Here is an 8716-nt window from a genome sequence, read left to right on the forward strand (position 1 = left end):
ACACTGATGTCTCACTAATAGTTCACTGTCTGTAATCACCTCGCAGTTCTGCTTCACTCTCTACACTCTGTTACATCTTCTCTACATAATTAAAAATATATATAATTCTACATTCATTTCTTACCCTAGTTTACCTCCGTATGTGTATATTATCTATACATACACTGTATGTTATCTGGGTTATTGTTGTACATACAATGTACTTACACATACTGTACTGTATATATAACCAGCACATATTCATATATTCTTATCCACAGTCTATCTGCCAAAACTTTATTTATTTGTTGTATATATATATATTATTTACATATTAAATTTACATATTTAGCTTCACTTTTAACAAATAGTAAAGATCTCTGGCTGTTAACAAGACCTTTATCACGTACACCAGAATGAGCTAACGGTTTCAGTCAGGTCTCATGGATATCACCTCAGACGGAAGACATAAGTTCGGAGTACAAGGTCATCAGGTCATAATCAAGTCACACTTTGAATGATTTATACAATAATATATAGTTAGACATGTGAAAGTCAGGGGGGCACGGTCTCTTAGTGGTTAGCACGTTCGCCTCACACCTCCAGGGTTGGGGGTTCGATTCCCGCCTCCACCTTGTGTGTGTGGAGTTTGCATGTTCTCCCCGTGCCTCGGGGGTTTCCTCCGGGTAGTCCGGTTTCCTCCCCCGGTCCAAAGACATGCATGGTAGGTTGATTGGCATCTCTGGAAAATTGTCCGTAGTGTGTGAGTGTGTGAGTGCGTGAGTGAATGAGAGTGTGTGTGTGTGTGTGCCCTGCGATGGGTTGGCACTCTGTCTAGGGTGTATCCTGCCTTGATGCCTGATGACGCCTGAGATAGGCACAGGCTCCCCGTGACCCGAGGTAGTTCGGATAAGCGGTAGAAAATGAATGAGAGTGAAAGAGAAGTACAATGTGATCAATCTGACACAAAATAACAAGGCCAGGTTTCAAAAAGTTTTCTTAAAAAGTGAAAAAAAGTGATGCTTAATTTGAATCCCTTATTTTAAGGAATACTGGATTTTATTTAAATAGTAGTACGCTTTATCATAGCTTCTTAACCTTCTAAATTAAATGGTTAAATTTGAGTGTTTATACAATTTAAACTTATTATAGTTTTGGATGTCCTACTCAATATGATGCTCAGATATGTATTCCACAAGAGATGGTAAATGTTTACTGCAAAGTTTCTAAGTTTCTACTTTTGTCACAAGGACGAAGCTGAACATTGACACTAGGTCTAAAAGACTAACACTGACGTGGGAATTCATCTATAAGCGAGCTGTGTGTATACACAGATAAACACACAAGGGAAGGTGCCGGAGGCTCCTCTCTGCTTCGCCGCTTTTTTACTTAATGTGCATCTACACGCAGACGACAGTGAAAACTGTGAACACACTCTAACGTTCGGAGCAGCTGGAGTGTCTGAACAGATCCGAGCCCGAGAAAGCGAGCTGTCAATCACACAGTCGTCACACAGGGGGGGTCGTGTCAGCGCACAGTGCCAGCTGTACCAGCCTTGTCTCTGAAATTGCTATGCTGACAAAAGTGCTGCCAAATGAGGCCATTCTTCTTCTGTAAAAAAAAAAAAAATGTACGCGTTGATATTGCCAACATAATGCTCTTTTCCACTGGGTTTTCATTTTATGTTATTTATTCACTTGACAGACACAGCGATTCACAAGACAAGCAGGGAGCAGATGCACAACGATACAAAAACACACAACGCTCCACAAGTGATGTTCAATAGCATCTGGTAAAGCTGTGTAAATACAGTATAAGTGTAAGTTCATCATCATCTACATGAAGGAAGAACAGAAGAAAAAAAAAGGGAAGGATTAAAGACATACATCTGGATTGTAGTGAAGATGACTCACGACAGTAAACATCTACTGGAATATAATACTTAAAGATACGCAGTACAACCATATGAACATGCTGTGAGTTTAGTGGAAATTCCAGATCTTCTTTATTTATGTAATTGAGGTTAGATTTAATTTTACAATCCAAGAATCAGGGGTCAGAAAGGGGTCAGGGGTAGCGTAGGGTAATCTGTAATAAAGTACTGAGAAACAGACCAGGATCAAATCAGCATAGAACTAGAAAAACAAGGTGTGTAAATGTATTTAGGTATTTTTATTTTTTCCACGATTATGTCATGATAGATACATTCATTCATTCATTCATTCATCTTCTACCGCTTATCCGAACTACCTCGGGTCACGGGGAGCCTGTGCCTATCTCAGGCGTCATCGGGCATCAAGGCAGGATACACCCTGGACGGAGTGCCAACCCATCACAGGGCACACACACACACTCTCATTCACTCACACAATCACACACTACGGACAATTTTCCAGAGATGCCAATCAACCTACCATGCATGTCTTTGGACCGGGGGAGGAAACCGGAGTACCCGGATTAAACCCCCGAGGCACGGGGAGAACATGCAATCTCCACACACACAAGGTGGAGGCGGGAATCGAACCCCGACCCTGGAGGTGTGAGGCGAACGTGCTAACCACTAAGCCACCGTGCCCCCTATGATACAGTTGTGTTCAAAATTATTCAACCCCCACTGAAATTGATTGTTTTGGTCGGTTTGACATTGATTATGATCATTCAGTCATCCTGCTTACAATTAAATCAAAGAGGCACATGTAGGTCAGACAAATATAACATAACATTTATAATGAAATAACCACAAATGTCTTTTCTGAGCTCACATCATTATCAGTTTTATTCAACCCCCAAGTGACATTCAATCTTAGTACTTAGTACAACATCCTTTTACAGTTATAACAGCTTTTAAACGTGAAGCATAGCTTGACACAAGTGTCTTGCAGCGATCTACGGGTATTTTCGCCCATTCATCATGGGCAAAAGCCTCCAGTTCAGTCACATTCTTAGGCTTGCGCACTGCAACTGCTTTCTTTAAGTCCCACCAGAGGTTCTCAATCGGATTTAAGTCTGGTGACTGCGATGGCCACTTCAAAATGTTCCAGCCTTTAATCTGCAACCATGCTCTAGTGGACTTGGAGGTATGCTTGGGATCATTGTCCTGTTGAAAGGTCCAACGTCTTCCAAGCCTCAGGTTTGTGATGGACTGCATCACATTGTCATCCAATATCTTCTGGTACTGAAGAGAATTCATGGTACCTTGCACACGCTGAAGCTTCCCAGTACCTGCAGAAGCAAAACAGCCCCAAAGCATGATTGACCCCCCGCCATGCTTCACAGTAGGCAAGGTGTTCTTTTCTTCATAGGCCTTGTTCTTCCTCCTCCAAACATAGCGTTGATCCATGGGCCCAAACAGTTCTAATTTTGTTTCATCAGTCCACAGAACACTATCCCAAAACTTCTGTGGTTTGTCCACATGACTTTTGGCATACTGCAGTCGACTCTTCTTATTCTTTGGGGACAGCAAGGGGGTGCGCCTGGGAGTTCTGGCATGGAGGTCTTCATTACGCAGGGTGCGCCGTATTGTCTGAGCAGAAACTTCAGTACCCACATCTGACAAATCTTTTCTCAGTTCCTCAGCAGTCACACGGGGACTTTTCTCCACTCTACGCTTCAGGTAGCGCACAGCAGTCGAAGTCAGCATCTTCTTTCTGCCACGACCAGGTAGCGTTTCAACAGTGCCCTTTGCCTTGAATTTGCGAATGATGCTTCCTATGGTGTCTCTTGGTATGTTTAACATCTTTGCAATCTTCTTATAGCCATTGCCCTTCCTGTGAAGAGTAATCACCTGTTCTCTTGTCTTCCTGGACCATTCTCTTGACCTCACCATGTTTGTAACCACACCAGTAAATGTCTAGAAGGAGCTGAGTATCACAGTCATTTTAAAGCTGCCTAATTGGTGCTTATTAGGCTTTATTGCTGCTCCCTGATATCCACAGGTGTTTTCAATACCTGATTGAAAACACTTCATTGAACCTCTGTTCTTCAGAGTGGTAGTCTTTAAGGGGTTGAATAATTATGTCAATGAAGAATTCACAAAAGAAACATTTACTACTGTATTACAAAACTAATTGATGTCATTTTAGTTGCATATGGTTCTTTAAGAAGTCCTTGTAGGATTTCATTCTGAATACAATTACAAATGTACACTAAATTCCCTAAAACCATTTACAGCATTGGGGGTTGAATAATTTTGAATTATTCGTCCTTTGTTCTCTTGTAATTTTTTTTCTATTGTTCATGCTTATTTATTTATTTATTATTTAAATTATTATTATTATTATTATTATTATTATTATTATTATTATTATTATTATTATTATTATTATCATTATTATTATCGTTATTAATAATAATGATAATAATAATGATAATAATAATAATAATAATAATAATAATAATAATAATATTTATTGACTTATTTATTGAATTATTGATTCATTTATTTTTATCTAAATGCATGTATACACCTCAGTATAAACGTCGTGTTTTTTTTGACTACTGTTATTCAGACTACAGATACATTTCTTTGATTATATCCTGGTTCTTAGTCTCCTGATTCTTCCCTCATGTTACTTCTGATAAAACTGCAATGATTTGATCATCAAGAACAAACAAATGAAAACCAGATTCAGGATTAATTAATTTTTCTCTAATAGTGTTTAACAATTAACTACTCAACATCATTTTAATAAGAGATCATTTTCAGAAAAAAACCCTGTGTTCTACGAGAATTAATTCAGGTCCTGAAAAAATCGAGCGGTTTTGTCAGGAGATCTCAGAAGCAGTGTGTGTGTGATGGCTAACATCAAATAGGCAAAGTGCATGAAGTGTGACAGAGTGCAGTCCTCGGGCCAAAGCTGTTAGGAACGAGAGGAGGCAAGCGGCCAAGCAGCAACTCATACTGAGACTGAGACATGGCCTATCAGAGATAAGTACACACATACACTGACTCTCTCTCTATCTCTTTCACCTCATTCCTCTCCCGCTGTCACAAATCACTCTCATGAATATTACATCTTCCTCACAAACAGAAAAGAAAGTCAATTCACACACCTTACACACCAAACGTTCGCTTCAGGTACTTTTTTAACTTTTGCTCTGTTATAGTTGACTAGCTAGTTCTTGATAGTATAGAATAAATATACGGTTCCTCCATCCACAAATAGGTTTAATTAAGTAGTAAAGTGATGGAAATTATAAAGCTCTCCGTAATCACTTAGAACTTCAGTGCTGTAATGGCACCATGGTGTAGGTTTAAGGAGAAAATATGGTATTTAAAGAAAAAGAATAATAAATTAGAAGAACTTTTATATAATATATTGCAGTGTGAGCGAGGTGAGATGGGAATCTTGGAAGAGACTCCAATCCATTGCAGGAGATAAAAGTGCTTGTGGCAGATCTGTGGCAATCCATCGGTTTTCTACTGTGGCCGAGAAGTGCAAAACAAATTAACAAATCCGAAAACACATTAACAAATCCGAAAACACATTAACAAATCAGAATACACATTAACAAATCCGAAAACACATTAACAAATCAGAATACACATTAACAAATCCGAAAACACATTAACAAATCCGAAAACACATTAAAAATTCCGAAAACACATTAACAAATCAGAATACACATTAACAAATCTGAAAACACATTAACAAGTCCGAAAACACATTAACAAATCCGAAAATACATTAACAAATCCGAAAGCACATTAAAAATTCCGAAAACACATTAACAAATCAGAAAACACATTAACAAATCCGAAAACACATTAAAAATTCCGAAAACACATTAACAAGTCAGAATACACATTAACAAATCCGAAAACACATTAACAAATCCGAAAACACATTAACAAATCAGAAAACACGTTAACAAATCAGAAAGCACATTAAAAATTCCGAAAACACATTAACAAATCCGAAAACACAACGACATTTCAGACAACCCGGAAGAGGTTGGTATAGTTTGTGATTGGACAAGACACCTGTCACTCAAGGTATACATGAAGTTCAACAGTCTGCTGCAGGGAAAAGTTGGAATGGATGGATGGAATGGATTACTGTGGATTAATTCTGTTATTTTCTTATATTTAAACGGAGAACTTTACACATTACACATAAGATTCCATACCTGTATATCTTGAGTGACAGGTGTCTTGTCCAATGATTGGTAAGTTTCCATTCAAAAACGATACACTACCGTTTCCGGGTTGTCTGACTTGTCGTTGTGTTTTCGGATTTGTTAATTTGTTTTCGGATGTTAATTTGTTTTCGAATTTGTTAATGCATTTTTGGATTTGTTAATGTGTTTTCGGATTTGTTCATTTGTTTTCCGACTTGTTAATGTGTTTTTGGATTTGTTAATTTGTTTTCGGATTTGTTAATGTGTTTTCGGATTTGTTCATTTGTTTTGCACTTCTCGACCACCGTAGTTTTCAGGTGGTGGGAGGAAACTAGAAACTTGGGCGTATGGACACTGGGAGAACATGCACAGAATCTCTACGACGCTGCCCCAACATGCTCTCAATCCATTTCAATTCAGTGATGAGTTGGAGGACACTCAAGGTGTAATGTGATGTGATGTGATTACGCCGTTAAAAAAAACCCAACAGGTGCTGGCAATCTATTAAATGCACTGGGACCAGCTTCCTTGTGAATCATCACCTCTTTAAAAAAAAGGGTAAAATTGGACATGCAAGTTCCCTTCAGTGTTAAAGACCAGTGCAGACAATAGGATAAAGTCATACAGAGGTCTCCATAGATACTGTATAGTGATGCCTCTTTAAATGATTTTGCTTCTGAAAGCAAGATTTGTGCTATATTTAAGGTGACTTGCATGACACCGGATGAACACAAGGGATATTCTGATATCCTATGATTGTAAAGTTTCTTATCATGAATTATATAAGGGACAGGTTCCCAAAACTGGTTCTGAAAAACTCTATGCCTTTATCCAGAGCGCCTTTTCATCTCATTTTATATAACTGAGTAATTAAAGGTTATGGGCCTTGCTCTCTTGCTCTTGCTCAGAGGCTCAACAGTTGTAGCTTGATGGATTAGTAGTCAAACTTAACTACTAGGCATAGAAGCCTTAGAAGCATAGACGCCTTATCGCCACATATACATTACAGCACAGTGGAATTTTTTTCTTCACATACCCCAACTGAGGAGGTTGGGGTCAGAGTGCAGGGTGATAGCAATGATACAGCACCCCTGGAGCAGAGAAAGGGGTTGAGGGCCTTGCTCAAGGGCCTTGAACCCCGATTCTCTGATCAACAACCCAGAGCCTTAGCCAGTTGAGCCACCACTGCCCTAATGAGGCTACCACATCTCCTAAAAATTTGTCCATGTTTTGGACAATTTATGTTTCCCTACGTTGTGTCCCCCTGTGCAGGAAAAAGTGGGATTCAGGACCAAGTTTGGGAAAGAAAACATTTGGGACAATCAGTAACAGAATGGTGTGACGAAGCATGGTGGGATGAGTTACAGTTTTTATACCGGTTTTAAATCCCAAACAACAATTATTCAGCGGTTACAATTATTAATGACTGGTTTGTTTACCATCTGAAAAACCTTAGTTCCTTATTCTCACCACATAGAGTCAATTCCTCACAACTCTGGTGAGAAATGGAGCTTGTCAAGTCCCCAGAAATCAGGAAAAAAACAAAAATTCCATCCTGAAGATTTCCTGTGGCGTAAAAATGAAAGTTTCAGCTTTACTTATAAACTGCCTGGTTGTATGGGTCGGTCACTGAACACACTCCTCAGACTGACCAGCATGTTATGGAGTGGGTGGGAGGAGTTGTCCAAGATGGAACATACTTTGGACCTCATCCTTCTTACAGACACTATCATCAGAGAGTCCATCTCCTCCCTAACAACATCACCAGCCTTACGGGTCAATCTGTTGGTCTCTGCTATTCTCAGCCTGCTTCCCAAGGATTCCACAATATACAGGAGAGAACTGGCTACCACAGACTCATAAAACATCCTCCACATCATCCAACAGACCTTGAAGGACCTCAGCCTCCTCAAAAAATAAAGGCGGCTCTGGCCCTTCCTCCGAGTACTTCATTGTTCTTAGTCCAGTCCAGTTTATTGTTTATTATTGTTTATTGTCATCTTGAATAGAGACAGGAGTCACAGGTCCCTTCCTCCTTCTCAGGTCATCAGAGGACTCTGGTAGTCCGGTAGTTAAAGTCCGTTGTGTAGACAGTTAAGGAGAGGGAATACCCTATGGGCCCCGAGTATTACTGATCACTTTTCCTGACAAACAGTGTTTTCAAGTGCACATATTCAGGTCTTCTAGTCTGGTAATCAGCTGTCCAGAACACATTGTGGCATCTACCTGCGTCAGGTATGCAAAGAACATGACCTTCACAGTGCTCACTGTTTTTTTTAGGTGTGTGTTCTTACTGATTACCAGGTAGACAATGGTATCTTCCACTCCCAGTATTGAAATGAGTGGGTCAAGGTATTGCAGCTGTTGAAGGACGAGTCTCTCCAGGGTCTTCATGATGTGGGAGGTCAGACCCACCTGTCTGTATTGCTTGGAGCCACTGGGACGAGGTGTACTTGGCACAGGAACAATTCGAGACGTCTTCCACAACACAGAAACCCTTTTGAGATCCAGACTTATATTTAAGATTTTCCGAAAGACATCTGAGCCGCACAGGCCTCGAGCACCCTGGGACCGACCCCATTAGGTCTGGCAGCAGGGAAGTAAGGTTTTATTTACA

This window comes from Tachysurus vachellii, chromosome 6, assembly GCF_030014155.1.
Source record: "Tachysurus vachellii isolate PV-2020 chromosome 6, HZAU_Pvac_v1, whole genome shotgun sequence".
Lineage (NCBI taxonomy): Eukaryota > Metazoa > Chordata > Actinopteri > Siluriformes > Bagridae > Tachysurus > Tachysurus vachellii.